We start from the raw sequence: 17316 nt of genomic DNA, 5'->3' as shown, positions 1-17316 counted from the left end.
GAGTTTGGTCCACGTGGTTTTCTTTTATCAGGAAAGCTTCAGGTACCGGAGGGGATCTTTTACGGCACAACGAGCCAAATCAAAGTCAATTTGACATCAAACTTGGGCACACACAAAGATTAAATAGACACAAATGATCCGAGCGCTCCTTCTCATCCCCCGATTTTCCGTCTTCTCCTTGCAAAGCTTTACAAGTTAGCTTCGTGATGACTCGTGTTAAATATCTTTCTTTTTTTTCTTTTAAGTCTAGTGAGCAGAGAGAGATGAGCAGGAGGGGATTCAACTCTGAAACGAGTGCAAAAACTCCCTTTTGCATTGGTTCCATTGAAACTTTGAACAGAAACTGTAATGTGTTTCCATTGGAGACTCTCAGAGGATGAGGATGGCAGGGGGCGGGGGGGATTTGGGCTTTCAGTTTTGCTTCTGTGCTCATTTTAAGCCTTATTAATCAAATTACTTGCCCAATTGTATGCATTTAACATTGTCCCCGAGTTGGCACCCGGCTGAATTGCACCTTTTTCGGGAACATTTACCAGAAAGCCTGCGGATGGAGGACACAATGGCTTGCAGAACATGAAACCCTCGGACTCGTCTTGGAAATCCCACTGCCCCCCCACGCCCAAAATAATTCCGTTGACTTCATATGGCTGAGCAGTGTCATTGACTTAACACCAGCAACTTTGAATCGTACGACAGTAGCCGTTCGGACTTGTCCACGCGCTCAAGTGGGTCGTACCAAAAAATGATTGAGGTTGTTATAAGGGTAAAACTGCCTAATAATGGATGCACGGTGACAGCAGGGGTTAGTATGGCTTTATAAATATTTTCTCTGCGCGTATTGGGGACTTGGGAGTCATTTCTAAAAAAAGGAGTTGTAAAAAAAAAAAAAGGAAGCACTTTTCCCTTCGTCCACAAAGTGACAACACAATGGCAGCGCTAACCTTCAGCTATCATACGAATCGGAGCTTGATTTGAGGCGTCGCCTTTCCCTGACGGAAGGTTAACGTGGGCGTGAGCGCGAGAATCTCTTTGAAAGAAACAAGTCTATCCTGGTGCGGTTGAAAAATGACGGTGGACACCCAGGAAAAAGTCTTCCCTGGATACGGTTTGAAACGGCCTTCCTGTTTGTGAGAGTCAAAGCAAGGCGGACGCTAAAAGGAAGAAGAAAAAAGGTGACGGCAGGGAGACACGAGCGATCGAGGGGGGGGGGGCGGCGGGGGGGGCAGGCTAAAAAGAAACAAGTCAAGGGAGAGAGCGGGTAATGAAGGGCGAGAACATGTCTGACTGTTTCAACGCTTCATTCTGATGCATGGAGACAGACGGGAGAATAGATTGCTAGCCTTGGGTGCATAAGGACAGAACCATTCCCCGGAGAGATGGATTAGGCCAAGGAGTGAAAATAAATGATCACAGTTTTTAATGGCCTTTTGGCTTGCGCAGCACAGCCACCCCCACTCTCCCCCCTCCCATCACCCAGGCCTCGCAACCTTTCCCACATCCATGTGGAGGCAAGTTTTACAGCCATGACATTTTCACACGCCAGCTGTCGAGCCCCTTAAAAACGCCTTCCAACAAGTTCAAGAATGGCATCAAGGGTGCACGGATGGACGATATCAGATGTGATTTCACTTCATCAATCAATTATTAAATCCCTTTGCCCCCCTCCAATTTGGATCTCTGGAACCTTATTGATCTCTTCATCCCAATTTCGGTAAAGCCAAAATGGAAGGCCGGAAGTCGCCCCGAGTGCCGAGGAGGGATATCTGTGTCCGTCGAGTTTACCTCCAAACAGAACCAGAGGAAGTTCATGTTCAATTCATAAGCTGACATGTCAGTGCTGTCACAGCGCGCGGCGGCGTCCAAGCTTTTGGATCTGTTAATTTTTTACAAGGCGCCATTTGATCCAAATATGTGAAGACAGCGGACAGGTCCGGCATCTCCTACTTGTCGAGAGCACCGCTCTCCCCTTTGAATTAAAAAAACAACAACAACAATCACCCTCACTGTTTTAATTAAACCTTTTTGTGTTTGTGTGTTTTTTTAAACTAGATTCACCCAGTATGGCAGCTCTTTTTTTTTTATAAGGGGGGGGGGGGCAAAATGTCTTTTTTGTTCATGTCCAAAGCAATTTGTGAGCGCGCCCTGCCTTTCTCGCAAGGGCATTGCACATTAATGACATTCATTACCCCATTTCATATCTCAAAATCCAGTAGCGCATTCATCTTGGCAATTCCGGCATTACATATAGATGTATATTTAAAATACAGCGCAGGCGTCTGTGTCGAATAAAAGAGGTGGCCATTCGTTTTTATGGAAATGTAGCCCTGGGTTGTGTCATAAAAAATGGCTAGCCCTCCTAATTTGTGTTATGATAAGTTCCATACCTGATTGCCTCCATAAGAGGCAGATCTGTCTTCATAAGGCGCAGTGAGGTTCCTGACACCTATTTAACTCCGCTAATCCATTTGTTTGATTTATTTCGTACAGTGTCTAGTTAATGTCTCTAAAAAGGCTCACAAAGAGAGAAAAGGCAAAAAAAAAAAAAAAAAAGGGAACGGGGATAAGGATCAGACTTTTCAATGTCTAATCGTTCTTGTACACCTCAAAATTTCTTCCGGTTAAATAGATGAGATGCTTGATCAGCGCCGGAGATAACGGGTTGTCTCTACGAGATAGCGATTCCGAGCCATGTGATAAGCATTCTCTAAATAAACTCCAGACTTGGGCTGCATAACAAGTGGAGGCGGTTGAAATCACAAAGCGAGGCTTCCTCCGAGTAACTCTTCCGATCCGTCACCTGCAGCGGGACAGCCGGTTGAGGGTGAGAGCAGGTGCTGGGGATTCTACAGCCCGAGAACATCCGTCGCTGTCGGACTGACCGCGTACAAGGAGGTGGCAGGTAAAGAAGGAGTGGTGGTGGTGGGGGTGGGGGGGGTGCAAAAAGGAGATGGGTGAGGGGCTCCTCGATCGTCATTTCACAGGCCTGGGACTGTGAGACGTGGCCCTCAAACTGGGAATCGTCGCCGGCTTGCAAACGGATGGCAAAAGAGCAAAAGTCGGATGCCAACCGAAGCCCGTAATTCGCATATTTCCAACGCTCGTAGACACGCGCCGTGCAACTCCCAACGGGATCTGCAAAATGTGAGGATCCTCGAAGAAAAACACCAGCACTACATTTTTGAAATAAAGCCGCATGTCCACACACATACACGGACACAAAATTGGCGACAGCCGCAGGGACTCGGGGAGAACCATTTTAGGGGGTAGCGTGTGTGTGGTTTCGACACGGCGACGTCAAGAAATAATCCTGACCTTTCCCCAGCCCCAAAATTGAAAAATAAGGGCAAAAATAAAATAGAAGGCGGATGCTATCGAGGCGTCCGCGAGAAGTGCCGCATCTAATGGAGGGAGAATTGGGTTGACTATCTACTTTTTTACAAGGTCTTAGAGGTTGTCCTTGGCTTCCTCCTCTGCCTCAACCTTGAGAGCCATTTTGTCCACCTATCTCCCAATCGCACATCCGTGTGACAGAAGACCGGCGCGACAATGGCGTGCAATACATGACCTATACACACCCAAATCATGGCCCCCGTGGTTCATTAAATGAGGGCCGTTTAACCTTTACAAGGCTTGACAGAGACGCTCGACATTGTCATACCTGTTAGAGCTGTAAATTACCTTGGCCACAACCACGGCTCGCTGTCGGCACGCATCTCGCAGGAGCGAATAGATTTGGTTACATTACCCAACCATCCGTGGCGTGGCGCCAAAGGAGGGGGAGGGGTTATGGTATGATGCGCTCGACACCCCTCCACCCCTCCCCCTGGGGGTGGCTCGAGCCACATGTGACCATCATCAGAACTAGCATAGCACTGGAGCGCAGACCTATGCCGAGCTTCCTGTAAACGCTATCAACAGACGATTTCCGTGAGACCGCAGGAAAAGATTTGATTCCGCCTAATTGGTACAGGGAATAAATGAATGACGACAAATATCGTATTGGCCCGAATACGTTTTTTTGCATTGAGATAAGACTGAAAAAGTGGAGGTCGTCTTATATTCGGGGTCTAGACATTAGACCCATTCACGACACTAGACGGTGCCAGATATCATTGAAGCGAATGCTGAACTTGACTCCCCAGGCCAAAGCGAACCCCTGTCACGAGGAAGAAAAATAAAAAATAGTGGTAAGAAAGAAAACAGAACAAAATAATTGAAGAGATAACAGAAAATGAAGAAACGTAGCGACAATCTGGAGAAAAGTGGGTCGAAGATCGGCCAGGTTAACCGGCAGCTGAGGAGTTATGGTGTTAACTTCAAGATGCTTTTTCTCTCAAATATATTGTTATAATCATTGATTTCAGATGTACTGTAATTATTTTCTGTATAAAAATGTATTTGGTGTTCAAAAAGACTTTTTTCAAACTTGAGTCTTGAAAAAGAGGGGGTCGTCTTATAGTCAGGGCCGTCTTATATTCGGGCCTATACGGTAATGTACAGAATGTCTGCTCTCTCTCTTCCCACGACGGTAATTGTTCCAAAAGGTTGGGAAACACCGCAACAAAAGCCCAGCTTTAAAAAAAAGATAATAATAAATAAATCCCCATGTGCTCGTTTGTTTTTTGTCCCGCAGCATGTTAGCAAGTAACTGACCAAACCCCAAAAAAGTGATTGGGAACAAACTCCCCACAGCTGCGACGCAGTCATTTCCAGATTTATGCACGGCAACAAGAGAGACGGCGGCCTTTTCTTCCAGGACGGAATGTGCCACTAATGTCGGCGATGCAACAGGCTACGACTTCACTTCACACCGACAGCGATTGAGGAACGTGCTGAACCGTCGTTCTCCAGCTGTCATGAGGGAAGCCAGCCAGGTTTTACACCATTTATTATTTTTTGTCTTTTTGCCCACTCAGGGCATTGCCAAGCAAACAGCTGCTTCATCGAGCAGACACAGGGCAACATTTTCTTTGGTGCGGTGTTTGTGTCCAACTAAATAGTCCACTCGTGCTAACGTTGTCTCCTCAGGGGAGGGGGATGTTCCGCTGCGGCTGTCATCACCGTTGTCTGCAACACCCATTCGCGTTGTTTCTTTGCATAAAGACAAACAGGCCATTGTGAGCAGTTGCGACACCTCACGTTGAATATCTTTTTGATGACCGAGGAACTCATTTGGAGTAGTTCTTACAGCTGGGGAAAGGCAGAAATGACCTTCGCGCAAAAGCATCCACCTCCTGTTCGGGAATTCGCATCAGTCCAATGGCAGCCATTCGTGGAACTCAACAACTTTGGTGAAAAGTTGTCCAAAATACATTCACGCTGCTCGAGATCTCATTGGCTGTTCACGGCCCTGACAGAGAAGGTCACTGGAGTGGGACCGCCTCAGAGGAAGCTCAACAGCTATTTTCTCCCGTGATTTACTTCACATTATTGGAGTATTGGCCTCTGGATGTCCTAAACATGGCTAATTAATCAGAGTAATTATTTGCTTAGGCAGACAAAGTGAACATTTTGTCCGCATTCGGCACTTTTCGACAGGAGAGCGCCGGGTTCCGGGAGCGCGGGTGCCAGGGAGGGAGCGCTGATTCCAGCGATTCGTGAGCACGTGGCAGATTTTTTTGCACCACGTGCGCCGCATGTCCAATACAGCTCGGTCTCATTTTTATTTGCTCATTAATCAGTCAGGTATTAGAAGTCTTCCTTTTGAATGTGGACTCCTTTTTTTATAAAAGGTCCTAAAACTCATCTTAACACCGGATGTTTAATTCTTCATCAGCGGAATGTGATTTAATTTCAGGAACAATGACTTTCGAGTCGGCTGTGAGCACCATCTAAATCAAATCTAATTATCTCCGATGGAAATGTAGTTACATTTGTTCAGTTGTTGAGATTTCTTGCGAAATTAATTGGCTTGAAAAAGGCCACAGAAATGGGCAGTCATGAATTGACGGGATCAAAGCACACACACACACACACACACACACACACACACACACACACACACACACACACACACACACACACACACATACGTGTTTTGGTGCATTTTCAGGACGTCCGTTTGTTCACCCGACATATGGGTACATGCCTTTCCCGTGGTCCTACAGGCTCCAAAAAAATATGGTAACCATGAAAAAAAATCAGGAAGACACCCATCTATTCAGATTTTGGCTAGGACGTAATTTTTTTTTGATTTATGACAAAACTACTACATATGAGGACATTGACTGGTTTTTGTGTATTATGGAGACAGTCACCTCAAACACACTGCCATTTCATGTTTTTGTGAATTTTGAGCCCCCTAGATACACATCATTTTCAAGTATATATGACTTATGAAGACCAGCTAAGAGTAAAGTGTGTAATTTTTAGATTGACTCCTGTTACATACCAACAGTATATGTTAGGCACATGTGTCCAATTGTCATGCTCGGGCACGGGGAGAACTCTACAAAGGAAGGAAGCCCAGATTCAAACTATCAATTGCTGAACTATGAGGCGAATGTGCCAAACAGTCGTTGATATTCATGGTAATAATACAAGACAGTAAAACTAAGCTGTGAAGAAGAAGAGACAGTTAAATATGTGGTCAGTCCACTTTCTTATTTTTTAATTGCTGACAAATATGAAATTATGAACACAGAAAACATGCCACCTCCTCTCCATGACACAAGGCAGTGCAATAGATGAGGGTTGTTTGAACTGAAGAAGATTATGTCAAAATGTGAATACTGTGATGAAGAATTTTTAATAAATGTGGCCATATATTGTGCCATGTGTGTAGCAACTTCTTCTTTAGCTACCTGTTAGACAAAAGCAACTTTTCAAAAAGTATTGAAATTCTTGAAATAGGATGAATTCAAATGTTTTAGGGTTTTTCTGAAATATCACCTCAAACCTAATAAGCCTATCTTTTGTGAGAAGTTTGTATATTGTACGTACGTTTATATACAGCAGGGGTGTCCAAAGTCGGTCCTCGAGGGCCGCTGTCTTTTTGTTTTCCAGCTCTCCCAGGATGTTCTAATGCTGCATCAGAGCTGACTGTTGAACTGATCATCTGAATCAGGTGTGATGCAGCTGCGAGAGCTGGAAAACAGGCACGACAGTTGCCCTCCCGGCCCAGATCGGGACATGCCTGATATACAGTATACCTTACATGTTCGTACATCTCCAAGGATTTTCCAATTTGCTCTTGAAGCTCATGAAACAATAAATGTGAAACAGTATTCAACAACAAATATGAAATCCGTAATTGACCATCCCACCCTAAATGCACCATTGCTATTGCTATAGTTAACTTGAACTGAAATGTACCCAGGCGTGCTCGCATTTCAATGGACTATCTATTCATTTCCCTTTTTAATGCAGTTATCCTGTTGTGGATGTAGTTTTTGATGGACACCCAGTCTCTGTCTTTCAGAGCTACTAGCTCTGCGTGGAGACAGGACTCACAGCTCGTTTTACCTGGAACGTTATGGCTTGTTATGAAATCAAACATATGTCTCTCAACAGCCTTCACTTCATCATCTGTCCACGTACGTCTCTTATTCCCACCTGTAAAAGAAGGCATTATTTATTAAAAATGGCATTGCAAATGTTAAAAATGCAAAATAAGATATTCCAGGAAATAATGAGAATTTTGAAAAAAATGCTCTTTAACCTTGCTTTTCATTGGAGCACTTTGACTTTTTGTTCATCAAAAGTACTTCAGCTTCAATTAAGATATGTTAATTTTTGCCATTTTTGTTTAACTTTAACTGGTGTTTTTGTTGTCCCGTGTGATTGAGAAGGAAGTGTCGTCCACGTTCTCTAACTGGGTTGGAGCAGAAATGTTTTCCAGGGTTGCGACAAAACTGTCGTCAGTGTTGTCAAAGGTGGTTGAAGCAGAAGTGCCTTCCATGTTGTCCGATGTAGATGGCGCATATGCATGGCTTGGGTTCCCAGAAGTGTCAGAGCTTGAGCCTTTGAAAAATTATACAAAAATAGTTGAATGTGGCTTTTCACCATTGCTTTCTTATATGTGCCAAATCGTCTCCTAATTTCTCAATTTTCTTTCGGCTGTCGAGGCCTAATGTGTTTTCAACCTGCACATTTTGCATCTTTCAACACCATTTTCAAATACTGTAGTAAATTGTTTCTAATTCATACATAGTTGTGCATAAAGACTGAGATTATCAGGCACCAATTTACTCTGTCTTATGTCATAACTTGAGGACATTACCATTTTCTGTGTAAGTGAGAATCGCTTTTTCTTGATTAAGGTCAGCATTGGTTTCTTTGCTCAAATCGTCATCGCTCGTGGTTACTTCATCTGGTTGGGTTAAAAAAAAAACAGACAGGACAAAATGCTTTTGTTTCAGGGTAAACGCAGAATGTTAGATGTTTTAAAAATGATATTTAAACAACATCAAAATATTCAGCATTCTTCGTTCTGACCAGTTAATAAATGAAGAAACATTATTTCTCATTGAACATTGCTCACAGGAGAGTTTGGGAATAACGTACCACACTATAGAAAGTTTAACTCTGTTCAGCTCTGTGGAACAGCAATATGGGGACATTCAGACACAGCCTCTCCAGAGTTAGGTTAAGACAAAAGTCATGTCACCTGAAACACACTCAGGTTTTTCAGGTCTAAAGAAATATGAGGACATGACGACTGAAATCATGGAGAGTCCATGTTTCTGATTTATAACTTCTCCTGTGTTTGTCAAAGAAAGCTGTAAACTCAAAACTGGTATATATTGATAAAACGCAATGTTTTATCATGAAACGATTTGATAAATAAAACCTGTTGTAAGGATGAAATGAATCTTCCACTCCTTTCTTGATCTTCAGAAGGTTTCATCAGGATCCGAATACCTGGTGTCTGCAACATAGCAACAGTGCAGTGTCAGAAATATTCAAATTTATTCATCCTAATTAGTTAATAAATGAATAAACATTGTTTTTCATTGAACATCGCTCACAGGAGAGTTTGGGATTAATATACCACACTATAGAAAGTTAAAACTGTTCAGCTCTGTGTAACAGCAATATGGGGACATTCGAACACAGGCTCTACAGAGTTAGGTTAAGACAAAAGTCATGTCACCTGAAACACACTCAGGTTTTTCAGGTCTAAAGAAATATGAGGACATGACGACTGAAATCATGGCGAGTCCATGTTTCTGATTTATAACTTCTCCTGCGTTTGTCAAAGAAAGCTGTAAACTCAAAACTGGTATATAATGATAAGACGTAGTAACCTGTTGTAAGGATGAAGTGGATCTCTCATTCCATTCTTGGTCTCCAGAAGGTTCAGTCAGGTACCCGTCACTTGGTGTCTGCAACATAACAACATTACGGTGTCAAAATATTCAGCATTCTTCATTCTGACCAGTTAAGAGATGAATAAACATTATTTCTCATTGAACATCGCTCACAGGAGGGTTTGGGATTAATATACCACACTGTAGAAAGTTAACACCGTTCAGTTCTGTGGAACAGCAATATGGGGACATTCGAACACAGGCTCTCCAGAGTTAGGTTAAGACAAAAGTCATGTCACCTGAAACACACTCAGGTTTTTCAGGTCTAAAGAAATATGAGGACATGACGACTGAAATCATGCAGAGGCCATGTTTCTGATTTATAACTTCTCCTGCGTTTGTCAAAGAAAGCTGTAAACTCAAAACTCGTATATAATGATAAAACGTAGTAACCTGTTGTAAGGATGAAGTGGATCTCTCACTCCCTTCTTGGTCTCCAGAAGGTTCAGTTAGATCCCGTCACTTGGTATCTGCAACATAACAACATTACGGTGTCAAAATATTCAGCATTCTTCATTCTGACCAGTTAAGAAATGAATAAACATTATTTCTCATTGAACATTGCTCACAGGAGAGTTTGGGATTAATGTACCACACTATAGAAAGTTAACACTGTTCAGCTCTGTGGAACAGCAATATGGGGACATTCAAACACAACCTCTCCAGAGTTAGGTTAAGACAAAAGTCATGTCACCTGAAACACACTCAGGTTTTTCAGGTCTAAAGAAATATGAGGACATGACGACTGAAATCATGGAGAGGCCACGTTTCTGATTTATAACTTCTCCTGCGTTTGTCAAAGAAAGCTGTAAACTCAAAACTGGTATATAATGATAAGACATAGTAACCTGTTGTAAGGATGAAGCGGATCTCTCACTCCCTTCTTGGTCTCCAGAAGGTTCAGTCAGGATCCCGTCACTTGGTATCTGCAACATAACATTACGGTGTCAAAATATTCAGCATTCTTCATTCTGACCAATTAAGAAATGAATAAACATTATTTCTCATTGAACATAGCTCACAGGAGAGTTTGGGATTAATATACCACACTGTAGAAAATTAACACTGTTCAGTTCTGTGGAACAGCAATATGGGGACATTCGAACACAGGCTCTCCAGAGTTAGGTTAAGACAAGTCATGTCACCTGAAACACACTCAGGTCTTTCAGGTCTAAAGAAATATGAGGACATGACGACTGAAATCATGGAGAGTCCATGTTTCTGATTTATAACTTCTCCTGTGTTTGTCAAAGAAAGCTGTAAACTCAAAACTGATATACACTGATAAAATGCAATGACCTGTTGTAAGGATGAAGTAAATCTTCCACTCTTTTCTTGATCTTCAGAAGGTTTCATCAGGATCCGAACACCTGGTGTCTGCAACATAGCAGCATTGCAGTGTCAGAAATATTCAAATTTATTCATCCTAATTAGTTAATAAATTAATAAACATTGTTTTTCATTGAACATCGCTCACAGGAGGGTTTGGGATTAATATACCACACTATAGAAAGTTAACACTGTTCAGCTCTGTGTAACAGCAATATGGGGACATTCGAACACAGGCTCTCCAGAGTTAGGTCCAGACAAAAGTCATGTCACCTGAAACACACTCAGGTTTTTCAGGTCTAAAGAAATATGAGGACATGACGACTGAAATCATGACGAGTCCATGTTTCTGATTTATAACTTCTCCTGTGTTTGTCAAAGAAAGCTGAAAACTCAAACCTGGTATGTAATGATAAGACGTAGTAACCTGTTGTAAGGATGAAGTGAATCTCTCATTCCATTCTTGGTCTCCAGAAGGTTCAGTCAGGTACCCGTCACTTGGTGTCTGCAACATAACAACATTACGGTGTCAAAATATTCAGCATTCTTCATTCTGACCAGTTAAGAAATGAATAAACATTATTTCTCATTGAACATTGCTCACAGGAGAGTTTGGGATTAATATACCACACTGTAGAAAGTTAACACTGTTCAGTTCTGTGGAAGAGCAATATGGGGACATTCGAACACAGGCTCTCCAGAGTTAGGTTAAGACAAGTCATGTCACCTGAAACACACTCAGGTTTTTCAGGTCTAAAGAAATATGAGGACATGACGACTGAAATCATGGAGAGTCCATGTTTCTGATTTATAACTTCTGCTGTGTTTGTCAAAGAAAGCTGAAAACTCAAACCTAGTATATCATGATAAGAAGTAGTAACCTGTTGTAAGGATGAAGTGGATCTCTCATTCCATTCTTGGTCTCCAGAGGGTTCAGTCAGGTACCTGTCACTTGGTGTCTGCAACATAACAACACTACGGTGTCAAAATATTCAGCATTCTTCATTCTGACCAGGTAAGAAATGAATAAACATTATCTCTCATTGAACATAGCTCACAGGAGAGTTTGGGATTAATATACCACACTGTAGAAAGTTAACACTGTTCAGTTCTGTGGAACAGCAATATGGGGACATTCAAACACAGGCTCTTCAGAGTTAGGTTAAGACAAAAGTCATGTCACCTGAAACACATTCAGGTTTTTCAGGTCTAAAGAAATATGAGGACATGACGACTGAAATCATGGCGAGTCCATGTTTCTGATTTATAACTTCTCCTGTGTTTGTCAAAGAAAGCTGAAAACTCAAACCTAGTATATCATGATAAGAAGTAGTAACCTGTTGTAAGGAAGAAGTGGATCTCTCATTCCATTCTTGGTCTCCAGAGGGTTCAGTCAGGTACCTGTCACTTGGCGTCTGCAACATAACATTACGGTGTCAAAATATTCAGCATTCTTCATTCTGACCAGTTAAGAAATGAATAAACATTATTTCTCATTGAACATTGCTCACAGGAGAGTTTGGGATTAATATACCACACTATAGAAAGTTAACACTGTTCAGTTCCGTGGAACAGCAATATGGGGACATTCTAAAACAGGCTCTCCAGAGTTAGGTTAAGACAAAAGTCATGTCACCTGAAACACACTCAGGTTTTTCAGGTCTAAAGAAATATGAGGACATGACGACTGAAATCATGGAGAGTCCATGTTTCTGATTTATAACTTCTCCTGTGTTTGTCAAAGAAAGCTGTAAACTCAAAACTGGTATATAATGATAAAATGCAATGACCTGTTGTAAGGATGAAGTGGATCTCCCAATCCTTTCTTGATCTTCAGAAGGTTTCATCGGGATCCGAACACCTGGTGTCTGCAACATAGCAACAGTGCAGTGTCAGAAATATTCTAATTTATTCATCCTGATTAGTTAATAAATGAATAAACATTGTTTTTCATTGAACATCGCTCACAGGAGGGTTTGGGATTAATATACCACACTATAGAAAGTTAACACTGTTCAGTTCTGTGGAACAGCAATATGGGGACATTCGAACACAGGCTCTCCAGAGTTAGATTAAGACAAAAGTCATGTCACCTGAAACACACTCAGGTTTTTCAGGTCTAAAGAAATATGAGGACATGACGACTGAAATCATGGAGAGTCCACGTTTCTGATTTATAACTTCTCCTGCGTTTGTCAAAAAAAGCTGTAAACTCAAAACTGGTATATAATGATAAAACGTAGTAACCTGTTGTAAGGATGAAGTGGATCTCTCACTTCCTTCTTGGTCTCCAGAAGGTTCAGTCAGGATCCCTTCACTTGGTATCTGCAACATAACAACATTACGGTGTCAAAATATTCAGCATTCTTCATTCTGACCAGTTAAGAAATGAATAAACATTATTTCTCATTGAACATTGCTCACAGGAGTGTTTGGGATTAATGTACCACACTACAGAAAGTTAACACTGTTCAGCTCTGTGGAACAGCAATATGGGGACATTCAGACACAACCTCTCCAGAGTTAGGTTAAGACAAGTCATGTCACCTGAAACACACTCAGGTTTTTCAGGTCTAAAGAAATATGAGGACATGACGACTGAAATCATGGAGAGTCCATGTTTCTGATTTATAACTTCTCCTGCGTTTGTCAAAGAAAGCTGTAAACTCAAAACTGGTATATAATGATAAGACGTAGTAACCTGTTGTAAGGATGAAGCGGATCTCTCACTCCCTTCTTGGTCTCCAGAAGGTTCAGTCAGGATCCCGTCACTTGGTATCTGCAACATAACAACATTACGGTGTCAAAATATTCAGCATTCTTCATTCTGACCAATTAAGAAATGAATAAACATTATTTCTCATTGAACATAGCTCACAGGAGAGTTTGGGATTAATATACCACACTGTAGAAAGTTAACACTGTTCAGTTCTGTGGAACAGCAATATGGGGACATTCGAACACAGGCTCTCCAGAGTTAGGTTAAGACAAAAGTCATGTCACCTGAAACACACTCAGGTTTTTCAGGTCTAAAGAAATATGAGGACATGATGACTGAAATCATGGAGAGGCCACGTTTCTGATTTATAACTTCTCCTGTGTTTGTCAAAGAAAGCTGTAAACTCAAAACTGGTATATAATGATAAGACGTAGTCACCTGTTGTAAGGATGAAGTGGATCTCTCACTCCCTTCTTGGTCTCCAGAAGGTTCAGTCAGGATACCAACATCTGGTGTCTGCAACATAGCAATATTACAGTATCAGAAATATTCTAAAAAGTATTCTTCAGTAACTGAAGAAGTATGAGGGCATGACTGAAATCATGAAAAGCAACATTATACCAACCATAGAGTGTCAGAAATATGTCGTAGTTATATGACTTTTGAATAAATTGAACTACTTTTTTCAGTGACCACATTCACAGCACAAGTACTGTGTTGTACAGTACTCTTTATGGTACTTACCACTGTACAGCTCTGATAGCTAACAATTTCAGGACATCAGACACGACTGAGTTCAAATAATAAAGACAACACCCGAAACATACTCTTTCAGACTAAATCAATGTAATGACTGAAAAATGTGGAGTCCATGTTCCTGTCTTTGAATTTCTGTTGACGTCAAATAATCCTCTAAAACAGACACTTGTGTTAACTTTTAAAAGGTAATAAACTGTTGATGAAAATGATATTTCACTCACCTATGAAATATAATGATTTACTTATTAGATCTGGTTGTCTACAGGTGTATATTCAGGCATTACTTACCAGTGCTCTCCATGCCCACTGAGAATCTCCATAGTCATAGGTTATTTCATTCCCTGCTTCGATATTTTCAATTGCAAACAAGCAAAGATGAGGTTTATCCTGGATTGTCAGCTTTTTCATTCTACAGTTTGGGCCTTTGTGAGCATCATTGACAAGTCGACCTAATGAACCATCTTCATGGGAGGAATCAATGCTGAAATTGAACAATGAAACATGAAATGTTTTTCCAGTAAAACTACAATGTTGTACAGAACCACATGATGTTTTTCTAGATCTTGACTTACCACCATGTGCTTCCTTTCCATTCAAAATCAAACAGGAAACAATTTTGCTTCTCTGTGTACTTTTTCTGTCTCTTGTCTCGTTCATAACTTGAGATTAACTCTCCACGGTACTCAACCACAAATAACCCCTTTTCGATTGGTTCACTTGTAAATACACCACGTCCTAGGACACGAAAAGTTGACACTTAAATGTTGATTAATACAATCCAAATCAGGCTTACACAATGCAGTTAATCAGATATTCACAAATACATGCAGACCAAAAAATAAAAATTTAAAGAGGGGAAAAAACATGTTTAGTGGTACGATAACAAAATAATTCCATGTAAAACTAAAAACAATTATCAGAATCGCTGATAATTTTCTTTAGCAATTTGTATCAGCACAAAATAATGTGGCTCCTTACATCAGAGTTGTTTACATTGCTTGCCTTCAATTGAACAGAATGTATGGAATAGCAAAGAAAAATACCAGCGGTTTGACCGACAGTTTGACTAAAGTGATCATCATAAGTCAAGTGAAGTACCATTTTTCCTCAATGGATAACATTCGAAACCTAATTTCAGTTCCTATACTATTCCACTCCAAACTGCATTATATGGTTGAGGGAGAGAAAGAGAAGAGCAATAAGGTCAAAAAAAGGATGGGCAGCAATGTTGGTAATGCATTACCACCATAGTTTTTATTTTGGTCACAGGCAACCTAATGCGGCTGCACAGTGTGCGACTGGTTGGCACGTCCGCCTCACAGTGCCTTCTTGTGTGGAGTTCTCCCCATGGCTGCATGGGTTTTCTCCGACTACTTTGGTTTCCTCCCACATTCCAAAAACATGCAACGTAGTAGGTTCACTGAACTCACTAAATTGTCCCTCGGTGTGATTGTGAGGGTGAATGGTGGTTTGTCTGTGTGTCCTGTGATTGGCTGGCACCCAGTTCAAGTTGTACCCTGCCTACTGTCCGAAGACAGCTGGGATCGGCTGCAGCACAGCCAGGCCCGTATTAGTATAAATGGGTTTGAAAATGGTTGAATGGGATGTTTTTTTTAATCTGATTAACTGTGCGTTTCTATTTTTGTTATTTTCTCTTTGTAAATACAAACGCAACTCTAACAATTGTGGGAGGGAAAGGATTCATCTAATTTCTTTGTAAGCTGTCCTGGCGTTTCACACCTCCGATCTCCAATCAGAAATCCCACTGAGCAATATACACCACTGCACATAGAAAAGATACATTATGACTAAAATAAAAATTAAGCAATCAACAATAATAGTCATAATGATAATGACATACATAATTCCTGTGACCATTCTTTCAGTTTTAAACTAAGTAGAGACCTTTGATGGGCAGTACAAATTGCTGATAAAAATGTGGATTTGTCAAACAGCTACCACAGCCTTCTTCAATCAGGTGAAATAGGCATTGTGAAGGAAGTTTGAAGGCATCTAATTTTCCTCGACTATTACAGATAGTATGCGTTTTTTATGAATTGTGATATTTGTTGAAGCACAATATTTTAACAGAAGCCGAATAATTTCTATTTCTATTTTTTCATTTCAAGATATTCCTAGTTCTACATGGCAATACAATATTCTCAAGAATTGAATGATAATGGCTGCTAAACATTCTCTTAAAAAGTACTTCAATTATTTTTGCTCCAATATGATCAATGGCATAAAAAAAACATGCTGTTGTTTATTGTGATATTTTTGGGGTAAATACAATGTGCGAATAAAATCTGTCACTGTGACAGGCTTTGGTTGCAGCTCTTGTCATGTGCGTGTGGTAGCCATAAGAATTAGATAGCAGGTAGATTGATAGCATACCTTTATAATCATTGATCCACTGGGCTTTCAAACAAGGCTTGTCGACTCCAGATAAAATAAAATGAGCAGCCTCAGATTCAGGGCTCAGTCTGGCTCTTCTTTGTGACATTATCACCACCAGTAAACATCTACAATGGAAAGTGAGAAGAAGTCAGCCAGACAAGCAAGCACAATACAATGGCAGCACTTATTTTGGCTCAGAAAGTACTGAGCCAAAGGAATATTATTTTCTTCCTCAAATATACAAAAATTCATTTCATCAAACATTTGCTGGTCAGATTAATAGATTCGGGCAAACCATTTGTCAGGCAGATAACAATGTAAAATTAAAATAGAGTAACACAATATTGTCTTGACCAAATGTACCAACAAAGCTGAATTCTGCTATAATTTCATTGCAAACGTTTGTTTGTTTCTTCATTGAAACGGTGTACAATTGAATCAACACAAGAATAAACAGTGTAAATACACCAGACTTAGCATAAAGGCTAGAAGTGCATGGCCCACTTTCATTAGGCTACCTGTACTAACTAATTTCAATTAACTGCAATCAAATAAAACAAATACTGCACTGAAATAAACATTTGGCACCAAAATCAAGTTCCACAGACTGTGTTGTCAAAGATTTAGAAAGGTTTTCTAGAACCTTGCCTGCAGGACATGTCCACATTACTTTTACTGGAAGCTTATTAGCATGCTAACGATCTAGCTAGCTAGCTGTCTAATTGAATGACATTACCTTTGGTGGGCACTGTTAAACACGGTTATATTGAACAAAGTCTATGTTACAGTAAGATAAACGAA

General features: G+C 40.8%; 2 long non-coding RNA genes across 3 annotated transcripts in view; both read right to left on the bottom strand.

Annotated features, from left to right (window-relative positions):
- Nucleotides 1–17316, bottom strand: part of LOC147209160 (uncharacterized) — a 74588-nt gene that overhangs the window by 12138 nt on the left and 45134 nt on the right. The window lies entirely within an intron of this gene.
- Nucleotides 13798–16921, bottom strand: LOC147209161 (uncharacterized). Its single transcript, XR_015100178.1, has 4 exons — nucleotides 16513–16921; nucleotides 14691–14853; nucleotides 14407–14599; nucleotides 13798–13875 (listed from the first exon to the last, which is right to left on the bottom strand). It is a non-coding gene; the product is annotated as an uncharacterized LOC147209161 (long non-coding RNA).

This window comes from Hippocampus guttulatus, chromosome 2 (assembly GCF_054856545.1).
Source record: "Hippocampus guttulatus isolate MCC_2025c chromosome 2, RoL_Hgut_1.0, whole genome shotgun sequence".
Taxonomy (NCBI): domain Eukaryota; kingdom Metazoa; phylum Chordata; class Actinopteri; order Syngnathiformes; family Syngnathidae; genus Hippocampus; species Hippocampus guttulatus.
This window is presented reverse-complemented; position numbering and strand designations above follow the sequence as displayed.